General features: G+C 44.6%; 1 pseudogene; it reads left to right on the forward strand.

Annotated features, from left to right (window-relative positions):
- The window catches only part of LOC121833949, a 107,364-nt pseudogene extending 96,524 nt beyond the window's left edge, over positions 1-10,840 (forward strand).
- The last annotated feature ends 2,933 nt before the right edge of the window (positions 10,841-13,773 follow it).

Below are 13,773 nucleotides of genomic sequence, written 5' to 3' on the forward strand. Positions count from 1 at the left end.
CACTTCTTGCTCCTTGAACTGCGAAATAAGGTTGTTGCTGCCTCAAGACAAGGATACGAAATTATTTTTTGCTGGATTCCCAGCCATGTGGGCATTCCAGGAAATGAGGCCGCAGATCTTGCAGCAAGTACTTGCGTAAAGCGAACCATTGACCTCCAGAACATTCCTTATGCAGACTACAAAGGCCTTCTCAGGCGTCACATTAAGTGCAAATGGCAGGCTGAATGGGACCAAGAAATCAGCAACAAGTTGCACATGATCAAACCTCTTTTGAGCGAATGGCAGAGTGCACGCCACCAGGAACGCTTTTTTGAGGTTGTACTTTGCCGGCTCAGTATTGGTCACACTCATCTGACTCATGGCTACCTCCTTCGTGGGGAAGATGCCCCCACTTGTGAGCAGTGTGACAATGCCTTAAGCATTCTTCATATTCTAGTTGAATGTCCTGCTTATCATGAAGAACGGCTTTTGTATTTTTCGCAACTGTATGAAGAACAAGTCCCACTACACCCAGCTCTGCTCTTAAGTGATGATTCACTTGTGACACATACTAATGTTTTCAAATTTTTAGATAGTATCGGCCTTCTACACCGATTGTAGCTTTCTTAATTTACAAATCATGCCCATCACCCTTTTACCTTTTGGTACCCCATTACCATCTTTTATCTGATCACTGGCTACTAAAGCCTCTTTTTTCTCTCCAAACCTTTTCCAGCAATAGTCCCGTTTTGGGCGCTCTATGGCCTTAGTAGCTTTTGCGCCATAAACACCAAATCAACCAACCAACCAAAAAAATCATGTCCACATCATGTACAACAAAGTTTTGATACCCAAATATCTCGACTTCATAACGCGGGATACCCGAAACACATGATGGCCTCCATCTGTGAAAAAATATGTCGCACCATCAAGACGAATAATGCTACGAGTCAACAAACAAAAAAAACCAAACCACCCTTTGTAGTGATACCATATATTCACGGGGTTACCCATCAGTTAAAAAAGATAGCGAACCGGCAAAACGTGCAAGTCATGTGGTCGGCACCTAACAAAGCCTATTCAATGTGCCGCAAAATTAATCAGGCACCAATCAACACCAAGGAAAAGTGTAACACCAGGCACCGAACACAATATGCTACTTGTGAAAAGGAAGTTATATATAACATACCGCTAACATGTGGCCGTTGCTACATCGGACAGACCGGTCGATGTATTAACGACCGAGCACGTGAACATGCAGCGAACCTTAGGAACCTTGCGGGACCAGGACATTTAGCTGCCCACTGTCGGACATGCCTGTGTACAGCAGAGCTCGACCATGTTCACATATTGGGACACCATAGAAACCGGGTTGCAAGGGAGGTTTTAGAGGCCCTTGCTATCGACGAAGAAGAAGACAAGTGCGTGAGCATCCCTTCAATTACCTTGCAAGCTAAAGAAAAACTCTTTCTACAAGGCACCCTTCGTGGGTAATTGATAAAAATCAGGAGAAAAAATAAGAAAAAATAAGAGAAAAAATAAGAGCTATGGGAAAGAGGAAGAAAAAGGATGATTGGTGATGAATTAATAGAAGAAGAAAAAGATTTAATAAAAAACAGTTGGTAGTCCAGCGGTCCGTTCGCCAATCTTTTTCTCCTGTCACCTTCCTTCCTTTGTTCAGCTGGTTTTACCCAAGATGTTTCAGAACCAACTAGCTCAGCTTTTACCCCCTCGACACTACAGTCACCACAGTAAAGTAAAACGCTGTTCCAGAGGCACGTAGATTTTCACGCACGTTGCACATGCAAAACACATCAACACGGCGTCGATTCTGGGTAACTATCGACGTGTGCGAAGGCACAGAGATGCAGCAGTTTGGCATACCAAGGAAATTTTGATCATGCTGCTTGACCGGCTAGACTTGCTTTCAAGGAGTTGTGCTTTTCTCCTGTGGTGCTGGGCTTTTGTACAAATTTGCTGATGTTCTCAAAGGCCAACAAAGGTCACCATTTACGCCAGGTTTTAAACAACTTCTACGACGAATGACAATAGGTAAGCAGAAAACGTGTCTTCAGCACGCTGCCGCCCACCCTAGCTGCGCTCTAAAAGGTAGATTTTTTGTGGCAAGCTGACTGTGCGGTGGCCGCATTTGTGCTACAGCAACCAAGCGAAGACGCGCGATCCAGCAAACTGTCAGAGATCAGTGGCTTCACTCTTGAGCTGCTATACCTCTTTCATTCTGCATGTAAGGTTCTTGTAACAATTGTAACTGTTGGAATTTATGATTTGCTGAGCATAAATGAGACAGCTGAGATGTTTCCCCTTGTCCACCGCCTGATACAGCCAGTGTTGTTAGTGTTGTTTGTTTAAAGGGATGGTGAACCGAAATTTGGATTTCAGAAAAAGCAATGCAGGAAATGTAGGCGGGACGCTGCAATCCCTACACCACTACTCATAAGGCGATATCTTGAATGGATGGCCGTATTTTTGGAAAAAGAGGTCGAGATTGAACTAGGCCGACGAGGCGCGTGACATCACTATACCGAGTTTCCTCCTCGCTCCGCTTCGCTCCCTCAAGGCTATGAGGCTGAGAAGACGCGAGGCCGTTCCCTCTCCTTCTCGGAGAAACATGACGACATCATCTCTGTGAAATGCGCCTCCTTTTCTTGAAAAATTTGGTCATCCGTTCGAGATATCGCTGTACGAGTGGTGTTTTGGTGTATGTGGCATCCCATTGGGCACACTTTTACCGCGTGTTTTGTGGAATCAAAATTTCGGTTCAGCATCCCTTTAAAGGGGCACTGCAGCAAAATGCCTAGAGTCTATTTATGGTTTAAATACAAAGCACATTTTGGCCACACCACAAAGATGCGAATTTTTTGTTTCAATTGACACCAATGCACTTTTTAAAACGAAAAAAAGAAAACAAAATTATTACCTTATTACACCTGGTGGATGCTTCCGAATGTTAAGTAAAACTTCACATAAAATCAGTGCCACTCCCTAGAGGTATTGTGCTAAGCTCTGAGCGTGCATAGGCTGTTAAACTTGGCTGAACTGAACTTCCCTCTCTCCCTTGGCGGAACCGAGCTTCCCTTCTCTCCCGTGCCTATTCAACTTCTGCGGGAAGCGGGCCTCTTGAACCGCCAGATTGTAACATGTTGACACTACCAAGTGGCACAGTTCACAACCACACCAGCTTCCTTGTAGCCTTGCCCGCGAAGTCAAACTTTACATCACGAGCGCGCTGTAGGTGCTGGATCTCTCAAGAAGCATAGTTCTCTCCGACGGCTGCTCTCGATGGAATTGGCTGTTCGGAGTGCTCGCTGGAATTGGCTGTTTGGAATGAAAAATATAACCATTTGTTAAAAATAGTAATGTGTGATTGTCATTAGCTGACTTCAGTGATTACATTTAATTTCTTTCTTAACGTGAGAAGTATATTTTAATTTTCATTTCAGCATCCTTTTAAAAAAGGCAGTCTATACCGGCATTTGTGATGACACGTTTCACATGCACATTGTTTTGGCAGACTGCAGAAAATTTGCTCTCGCCTCCAGTCTGCTGCCTCCGGTCATTCATAAAATTTTTTGCTTGCCTCGAAAACCGTTTATAAAAGAAGTCATCAGGCTTAAGCTGTGGACACCTTATGCTCATTGTGGAAGTGGAGCTGACAAACATACTTTGCCTCCCAAAATGATGGGCATTTGAAGCGTATCTGTCAGATTTCTTGACATTGACTGCTCTTGAGATGTTGGGCAGAGAAGGACACTGGCTGTGCCAAAATGGCTGATATGTAGTTGCTGAAAAGTGTGAATGACTTGTGTGATGAGTTGATAGACCTTAATCTGAGACTAAAACATACTTTACCACAGCCCTGGCAGAGCGGAAAGCCCCCAGAAGGCGGAATTTGGAGGCAGCTGAGGTGTTTGAGGCTACCATGTCCCGTAAGCATACCAGATGTTTCATTACGATCACTGCTTAATATTGACCTGACCAAGTTTAGAAGACAGGCACAATCACATCTGTACATTTCATTTTTCCAATGCCCTTAGTATGGCATTAAATGCCCATACTCTGGATATAGTTCGACCACCAAAACAAAACCTGCCTATCACTCGTCATGCTCTGTTTTACCATTCAAGAATGAGATGTTTGATTAGCTGTTAAGAACAACATGTTTAACATCTTTGCATCAACCGGTCATTGCTGATATCTATATAATCTAACTTCAACATGAATTGCAAGTCCCCTTGCTTTACAACGTAGGCCTCGGCTGCATGAATCCTTGTGCAGCAGAAGCACCTTTGAAACCTTAACGTGAATGGCAAGCCTTCTTGCTTTAGAAAATGTACCTTGGCTGTATGAATCCTCGTGCAGCAGGGGCACCTTTGAAACCTATTTGTTCATACTTCTAGATTTGCATGAGACCAGTTCTGCCTTTTGAACATTGATGCTTGTCATGATGGCAGTTGCACTGTGGCACCGACAGGTGGCAGCGGCAGGGGTCTTGTTAAATAAACATGTTGAGGCCCAAGTCAGGCACTCGGTGCTTACACCGAAACAGGAGTGTTGGACATGCCTCGACGTGGCCTTGCCGCGTCGAGTCTTGTCTGCAGTTATGGCAATACTCTGTATACAAATGATCATACACCAAAATCACAAATTGAAGACCTCTCATGCTCCTAAGCAAAAAATAAACAAAATCGTTATGAAAGTGCAAGTATTGCCAACCTGAGCAAAGTGTACATGAAAGCATCCTAGTTGCGACATGTCATTTCATCAGCTCTGAGATAAAATATTTTTCCATATGTCCAACGTTTGCGACCTCTTTATCAGTGGCATTTGTAGCAGTCAACATCGATATCAGTATCTTAAGGAACCCCAACGTCGGTCGGTATCAGTGTATTGAGGGACCCCAAACCAGACTTTGTACAGATGATGCCAGCAATCGCTTACATCAGTGAAAAATGCCGGTGACTGTGCAAGTAAGCAAACACATTGGGCAGCAGGTGGCACCATTTAGCCGACAGTAGTGGCGGCGGAGAAAGACCTGCGGCCTTATCCCCTCCGCCACTCTGGGCTAGACGGGGCAACCTGGTGCCCATAGCTTGGGTTGATTTGCATGTTCAGGCTAGCTGTTTTATTTTATTATCAGTGACAGCTGATAACAAATATTCAAATAACTAAAAAAAGCTAGTACCCGATTAAGAAAAGTGTCTAATGTGTAGCTTCTTTTAAGAGGCTTACCTATTATGTTGAAACCTTGTGGAGTGATGAGGCTGTTTTCTATGCTCTATTTCACCTTACACAAGACAGTAGTAGATGCTATAAACCATAATCACCAGTCCAGTGCGACAAACATATCACGAAGCTGCGCACCTTGAGTGCCGCTGTGCCCCTTCCGAAGGTCTTGTCACCAGAGGTGAACTTAGCATTTTGTCACCCTAGGCCTTCAACAGTGCTGCCCCCAAACCTCCTCCCCCCCCCCAAACCCTGCTTTCCATGGTCACTGACCAAGGGGAGTGGTTGGGGGGAGGGGAGTAGCTAAATTTGGAGATATAATTTTCATATATAGCTATACTCGTTTTCACCTCAAGGAAAAAAGGAAGTTTTGCACATTACTTATATGCTGCAAGTAGTAGTTCTCATAAGATTTGGTTGTCGGAGGAGGCAGCAATGCTTTTGGCATTTGAAATGTGTACGGCTTGATAAGACAATTTATATTTGATGTAAAATGTGCCTGCATGTATCTTAATTCACTACTTAAAGGGGGAAATTAATAGTGATCCGCTAGGAGCCGGACTTTTTTTAACTGTGGTTCTTGAGGTGATAGCGGGTACAGATTTGGAGCTGGAATTTCTGAAGTAGCTAAATTTGAAGCTACAATCACGTCTATGATTTGTGGGTTTCTGGTCTCTCGGAAGGTGGAACAAAGTTAGTATAATTTATTGCTCGGACGTAAACAATATGTGCGATGAAAGAGCCACTGGGCAGGACGGCCTACATTTGCTGCCATCAATTGCATAAGGCATGGAAATATTTTTTTGAGCTATACATTTTTTTATCATTGTTTTTTTTTATTTTTAGTCTTAGGTGAAGTATTGTTTTCAGCATGTTTCCTTCGTAGATCTCTCACCACAATAATTTCCTTTGCCTCTATTTTAGCCTTCCAGACGGAACTTCTGAAGGTGCTCCTGGATGTGCGGCACGAAGTGCACCTTCTCCACCAGGACACGGCGCAGGTCCTGGCAAACCAGGGCCAGCTGGCAGTGCGCATCGCTCAGGTTGAGCGTGCGAACTGCCTGCCTGATGCCCCAGTGCCGCCAGCGGTTTTTATTTTACCGCTGGCGAAAATGGAAGATTTTGAGGCGGCAGAGAGGCGCCTCATCAACCCTGCTGATCAGGCTGTCCTGGTGAATATCAAACGTTTTTTCCCTATATGTTAGTGCCTTCTGGCTCAAGTGGTTTGAGAAATGGAGCGACGGCATATGTTCAACTGCTTCATATCTAAATTTTACCAAAATGTTAGCTTAACTATTACCTCTATTAATTCACAGACAGCCACTTATCAAGGCAGCATGACGATTGAAGATATGGCCTTATTGTTTTCACACCTTAACATACTTTTGAGTCGGGAACAGGGGCATATAGAATGATTAAGGGCAATCAGTGCTCGCTGAAAAGTATAAAATAATGGGAAGAAGGCAACAAGAACATCGATTTGACCTATGGTTGGTTGCATTATAGTTGCACTCTGGTTGCCTGTGGGGTCACTATGCAAATTTAGAGAATTGAAAGAACCATTTTTATAATCGCTAGGACCTTAGTTGATGTGAACATTAAAGGGGTACAGCAACGAAATGTTAGCGCCGATCTTTTTGCATAAATATGGGCTAGGGACAGGCACCCCCTCGGATATATCAATATCGCGCTGTAAAACGAAGGAGAACTAATTTAAACCTAATTAAACGATTTCAAATTCACATCTGGTGGATGGTGTGAAAGTTCTCGTGACATCACCTGTGGCATAGGAGCAGCGCCGTTCTGCAGAAATACGGCGTGCCGGCAGAATTAGCTTAGGCCTAAACGCGTTTGTAAAGCCTTGGCGGAGAAAGCCAAAGCGTAGTCGCGTAGTTGGCCACAGTGAGCTCGTTCTCGTTGCGGCTGTTTGCCAGCATGACGCGAGCACGCTTCTGGCGCGGCCGGTATTAGTTGCTGCGAGTCGCGAGCTGCTAGCAGACGTTAAAAAAGATGCGTTTGAACTAGGAGTTTACACTCTGAGCGGACACGTGCGTTTGATCGATGTGCTGGATTCGCTCTGTTAGACGGCGTTTCAGTAAGCGCTTCTGGACCAATCTTTTACAATTGCAGCTACAGAGCAAGACAGAACTACGTGATAGGCTGCTGTGAAAACTACATCCTCGGTGGACCAATCATACACCTTTCTTTCGCCAGCGATTATGCTCCCGCCCATACCCATGCACAAAATGCGGGGTCAGGGTATGAGAGGCAGCCAGTTGATTGGTTCAGCGGGCACGTAGTTCCCGCCGCAGTCTTAGCTTAGGCATGATAGTGTCATAGGCATGATCCTACTCGACAAAGCTTCAGCGTAGAAGCAACAAAGTCCGGGGCTCGTGGAGGGGCATTTGGAGATGCTTTCATACACTCTGTGCTCGGGCACAACACTTCTGTAGACCGCAGTCACAAGAGGGGACGTGCTGGATCAAAGGCTGATGGGACATGCAAAGCATATTGCAGCGTGCTAGCCAAGCTTTGGCATAAGCTTCTGATATGAATCCGGAGAATCCATGTTAGCCGGTCAAAGTTTCTGCAGCTTCTTTTACACGTGAAAGCTAAAATCGCGTGACAATATGAACCAACAAATGCACGAAACACAACGATGCACCATCTTTTATTTAACCATCCGAAAACGAAGAAAACATTGTGTCATTGCTAGACTAAACACTTTTCTAGTGAATTGCCCACCGAAAATCCGCAAGCGAAAAGGTGTCATTTTACTCCACGTGTCTGCGGACGATTCGTGGATTGCCGGAATCTGTGACATGACGGTCGCATGGTACACTGCCTGCGGATGAGAATCACGATTTGGTCCGTCATGTGAATCTGCCATTAGCGGTTATATTGGAATTAGTAAGCATGGTTAATCTAACCAGAAGGTCAAGGGATTAAAACTTAATTGATGGGCAAACTTCTCTGTAAATTGGATTTTTTTTGGGCTGCCACATCCAGTAAACTCTCACTTGAGCGATCTTCAAGGGACCCAAAAAAATAGTTCACTTAAGTTTGCTAAACTGAATATATTAACTGTAGTCAGTTGCAGGAGAGAAGCTCAGCAGGGGCCAATTACCTGATCCATTACTTTCAGTAAAAGTCTGAATAGATCTTCAGTATGATGATAATGCAATTATTGCAAAGGTTCAAGCGAGCTGGACAATAACAGTAGTAACTCTGGAGAAGAGGTATGGCGACAAAAGACAAACACAAATCTCCAAATGCAGCAAGGTGGGTTTGGAGATTGGTGTTTGTCCTTTTTTTCTCTTGCTCCCCTTCTCCAGGGTTTATTTTCGTTAGATCTTTTGTATTCTCTTTTATATAATAGTGTAGTGAATACTGCCAACAGGATTAATGCAATTTCTCATTACCCTTTCACTTAGGTGATATGGATGCCATACCATAGTCAGTTTTCATCTCACTCATATTAAATTAACTTTGATTCGTAAAGTGCAATATTTTATTCTTTTATTCGTGTAGAAGGAGCAGCTCTTCGGCCTGGGTGGCACCACAATCGCGGAGGCTGTGCGGCGCAGCCTGGAGCGGATCCTGCGGAAGCAGGTGCAGATGCACTTCAGCATCTGCGGCCGCAGGGGTGTTTTCACACCCTGCGGCCGCAGATGCTGGTAAGGTGTAAGGTGTTTTCACTCCACACTTTCACTGCTATTTGAAAATGATGGCAACTTCTTTCTTTTAATTCGTTAGCTGCCAAGAATCTGAAGAATTACTGGTTCAGTTTTAAGCAATATTTGTGGTTTGTAAACGTGCGCGTAAAGTGGCCAGAGTATTTTCATATAATTCCTGAATAAGTGTTTAGTAGAGCAAGCACTTTCTTTATCATCATGGTTAGTAATTTCCTGATGTTTCAAGTAATGCACAATGAGCTGATGTTTTAAGTAATGCACCATGTTAGTGGTATTGCTATGGAATCTGGATTATGAAAAACTTAATCTTTCAGGGACTCTAAACAAATTGCACCATAAATGTGTGTTAGTTTGTACCGTAGCAAAATATTTCTCAACATTTGTTTCCATACTGGTAAAAGCGACTGAGTTGAAAATTAATACCTAAAATTGAAAAAAATAAAATGCAGAGGACAAACACAGGACAATTACGAAAGAATGTGGTTGTCCTGTGCTTGTCCTCCGCATTTTGTTCTTTCGATTTTAAGTATTTTCTGTTTATACAGTAGAACCTCATTCATACATTCCCAGTTAAAAATGATTTCGGCTGTTACAGTAGGGAACGGCAGTCCTGTTGAACTCTCATGGGGTTATATGTTTTAGTTCTTTTTCTTATGTTTGCCTTTTCAACTGTTACACCTCTTTTTTCATTTTGCCTCTGCATCTCTCTGTCCAGCACGCATGCTCTCTTCCGTCGTTCACAGCGGCTTAAGTCCCCTGGTCGCACTAATGTAATTTCATACGGAGCTCACAGTTCATAATCATGCACTGCTCATGGTGCGCGTGCATGAAGCTTCATCGCTTTGCAGTGGCTGGTGAGAGCAGCGTCTGGGTTCTCTCAAAAGGGGCATACATTTTGCTTATTCTTAGGTTAGTTAGCAGATTAATATTGGTGGTGAAATAACATTCAGCACTGCTGTCAATGCTTAAAGTTGGCTCTGAATTGTGTGTGTGAGCAGGAAAAAGTGGGGTCATGAGCAGTGATGTCACTATAGGGTTGCGTGGCCCGCCATGACCCCCCCCCCCCCCCCCGAGCGCTGCTTCTAAGGCGGTGCCCCCCCCCCCCACCTTTCCCACTTGTGAGTTGTGAGTGCAAAAACATGCAAGCCGCTCGTCTCGTGCACTCCCCCGCCCCTCCCCCACCCTTCCCTCTTGTGACACCACTGGTCATGTGCAAATTCGGTGCTTTTCACTGAGTTGGTGCTGTGATGTATGTGTGAACAGGCCTTTCTAGACCAACACATGGCTTTGATGTCACGCCGCCGCAGTGACGCTGTTGTCAAAATGGTGCGTGCACAGACGCTTCACCTCACAGGAAGCTCGTTTCCCTGCATACACAGTGCCCACATTTAATGTGGCCAAATGCAGGCTTCTTTAAAACAGCGCATTGGTCTATAGGTCGACCTTGTTTGGTTATGATTACAGATCAACTCCTACTGGTAAAGAACAGTTTCCAGCAAATGGTTAACCTGTTTAGAATAAATATGGTAATTGTTTTTCGGTAGCCCTAAACTAGACTTGGAATAAATAACTGCATGACAGTTTCCCCTGTTTCTATGGGCCCTTAATGCATTTTGTGACTTGCTTTGTGGCGTGCATAACATTCGCTTCTGCTTTTTTTTTTGTTTCCTTTTTTTCCAGCTATGATCCGGAGCCGAGTGGAACGCAACGTGACGGACGTAGAGCGGGCCATTGGTGACTACTTGGCTGGGGCCCCGGATTGCGAGGGAGGCAGGGCTGAGAGGATGGATAAGAAGATTCGGGACATGGCCATCCTCTCAGCCCAATTCGTCACTGTCCTGCCCAGCAGCCTGCCAGAGAGGGACTTTGACATTCACCCCGACAATCACGCTGACACCCTGTGCAACAGCTCACAGACGTGACGGCAAGCATTGCAAAAGCGAAAATTGAAAATAAAGAAATAAAAGAAAAAACATTGTTCTGAGCCTTCTTTCTCTGCATTCCATCCACAAACTTGTCGCAAAATTAAAATGGCAGACCTCAAAATGTTTTGTTCTGTTGGGATTTAGCAACTCATGAAGACATTGAAAAATCGAATTGAACTAGGTTTTGTCCACTATCATATTTCTTGATGCAAAGACTCATGTAATGCAAGCTTTTCAAAGGGTACAAATCGGGCCTCCCAGATGCTTGTAAGGTTTGCTCACAGCTAAGTGAAATGGATCCTTGCCAATGGACTGTGTTTATACTAAGCTCGTTCGATTTCCCTGCACCTTTTGCACTGGTGCAGAAAAGTGTAGGGCAGTACTTCTGGTGTATGTATTGAGATACCACTTAAAGTACACCACACTGCACTTTTCTGCACTGGTGCAGGAAAATCAACCGAGCTTTACTGTACAGCTGAGATTGTCTGACGATCGAACTGCCACCCTGGCCCGAGCTACATTTTCACCGTATTGCCAAGCTTGGCTGACTGCTGAAATGCCATCCTGGCCCAGGTTGTATTTACATCGTTTGGCCAAGCTTGGCTGACCGCTGAACTGCCACTATGGCCCAGTCCGTATTTACACTGTTTTGCCAAGCTTGACTGACCACTGAACTGCCAGCATGGCCCAGGCTGCGTTCAGACCGTTTTGCCAAGCTTGGCTGACCACTGAACTGTCAGCCTGGGCCTGGCTGTAGAGACGCCATAGAGCCAAGCTTGGCTAGACAAGGAACCCCCACTGAACTGCCAGGGTGGCTAGCCAGGCTGGGGCTAGCTTGCCCCTTGGAGCAAAATGGTGCTTGGGCCGGGGAAACTTTCCCCGGCTGCCCAAGCAGGCTCAAGCTTGAACCAGGGAATTGTGCTGCTTGGGACGAAGGAAAAAAAAAGAAGTGCATTCGCTTCAATCTGTGTTAAGATATGCTCAAGGACGCATAATCCTAAGACAATATCTACGTTCTTCAGTGCTTTATATTTTATTTTTATGGTTCAGGTTTATACCTTCATGATGTATAACCCTCAAGATGCGAAATATTATTTATACGTAATTGTTTTGATACAGCCGGAAGTTAGTGAGCCCCAATGGACGTTTGGTTTCTTAGCTGGAGGTAATAAACTAGGTCAGTGCAGTACTACCGCAAGCCTAAAGTCTTTCAGGGCTTTCGGTCGCGAGAGCGCCTGCTTTTTGTAGGCGCTTTCCCAAAATGCATGTTACCTCAAGTACTCACCAAGTATTTTTACAAATGTTTTTTTTCCTGATTTACTCTTGTTTAATGTTCGTTCCTCCACATAACAGTGGACGGGAACGAGCATAGAAAGTGTCCCCTGACCGTCAAGCACTGCCGTCATTCTATCCCTTCATTCACGAAGCATAAAGGAAGTTAGCCTAATTCTAAGCGTCTAGCGGCGCTTATGAAAATACAGTTCTACTTTTCTTTTGTTTATAATTTTCATAGAAAACACGTAAATAATACTCAAATTGATGAACTCTGCCAAAACCATGACAGGCATCCAGGTTCATCCTTTGCAACCGCCTGAACATTTTGTTTCAAATGGTTACTGACCTCGTCGACAAAACGCATAGAGTAGTGACCATCCTTTAAATTATCATGTAGCTGTGCCTTATTTCACTATTAGTTGTTAGATGAAAGTGTATTTGACATGTGAAAAAGAAATCGTACAACATACTTCTTAATTTCTACAGGGTGGGTATTCTGAAAGCTCTCCCAGTCGTTTGCCAGTATTGCTACACGCAGGCACATTTCCAGTAAACACCGCATATAGCTAGACCTCCTAATGACATAGCGGCTGAGTCACTACTACTAACCTCCGCGACCTCATCAGACCGTCTAGCGTCCGGAATAAAGCATCCCGACTTGACGCTTGATCGGAACGCAGTGATATGTAGATAGAAACTCGTGATCTCTCTCGCAATGTGATTAGGGAGGGCTATACGATTCCGACGGTTACTCCGACCATCTAAGGGCTGCTGATGAGAAGTTGCAAGCCGCAATTTCGCCCGATTACCCCAATTGCTTTCGGCATGGAGGCAGGGCGGGCTCACGTGGCGAAGAGTGAATGAGCTCGTAACGTTGGTAGACGTTGAGCTGACCAGAACCAAACTAGAAATCGGCTGCCTACGGCGAGGATTCGACGGCCTGACGCGGCTAACGCCGAGGATGCAGTGCGCGAGAAAGCTCATTTAGCGCAGACGTTACTATGCAGAGTCCGAGCAATCTGGATAACACTTCCCCCCCGTACGCACATAGTTGGCGCTTGCGACATTACCGCAGTCGCTTGGGTGATTGTAAACATGCGCGTGCCGGACGCTGAAAGAGCGTTGTTTCAAGCGCGTTTCGTTTAATTATAGTTACAGACACCCTGAGAGGCCCAGCGCGTGGCTTTATGATCGCGCTTTTTACATTTGTGATTCCTTCTTCGCCGTTCTTACTGACTAAGGTCGCTATATTATTGGCTGCGGATTGAAATAGGATGCTCGGCGCTCAGCTTGCCCTGTGTTACTTTAGCATGCAGCGACTAAGAATTGAAGATGTGTGATTGGTGTCTCGGATGTTTACTTGACACTTCGCATCTGATAGTCATGGAAAAGTGTCTTGAAAGGTGTATACTATATTAGTAATTTAATTGCGATTATATTGTACCTCCTATGCTAGCTATGTAATAGCAAAAAATTAGGAAATAGCGAGCAAGTCTTTAAGAAAGAAAATCGTTATATTACGAAGTGATGTATATGGCAACGTACAGATAACCCTCTCCAATATGGCGGGTCTTTAGACGCGTTTCTTGGTGTATCTTGAAGTTATAAGAAACACAACACACTTCAAAAGATCAAAGTATACACAAACTCATCGC

Source organism: Ixodes scapularis, unplaced genomic scaffold (genome assembly GCF_016920785.2).
Source record: "Ixodes scapularis isolate PalLabHiFi unplaced genomic scaffold, ASM1692078v2 ptg000101l_1___fragment_3__unscaffolded, whole genome shotgun sequence".
Taxonomy (NCBI): Eukaryota; Metazoa; Arthropoda; class Arachnida; order Ixodida; family Ixodidae; genus Ixodes; species Ixodes scapularis.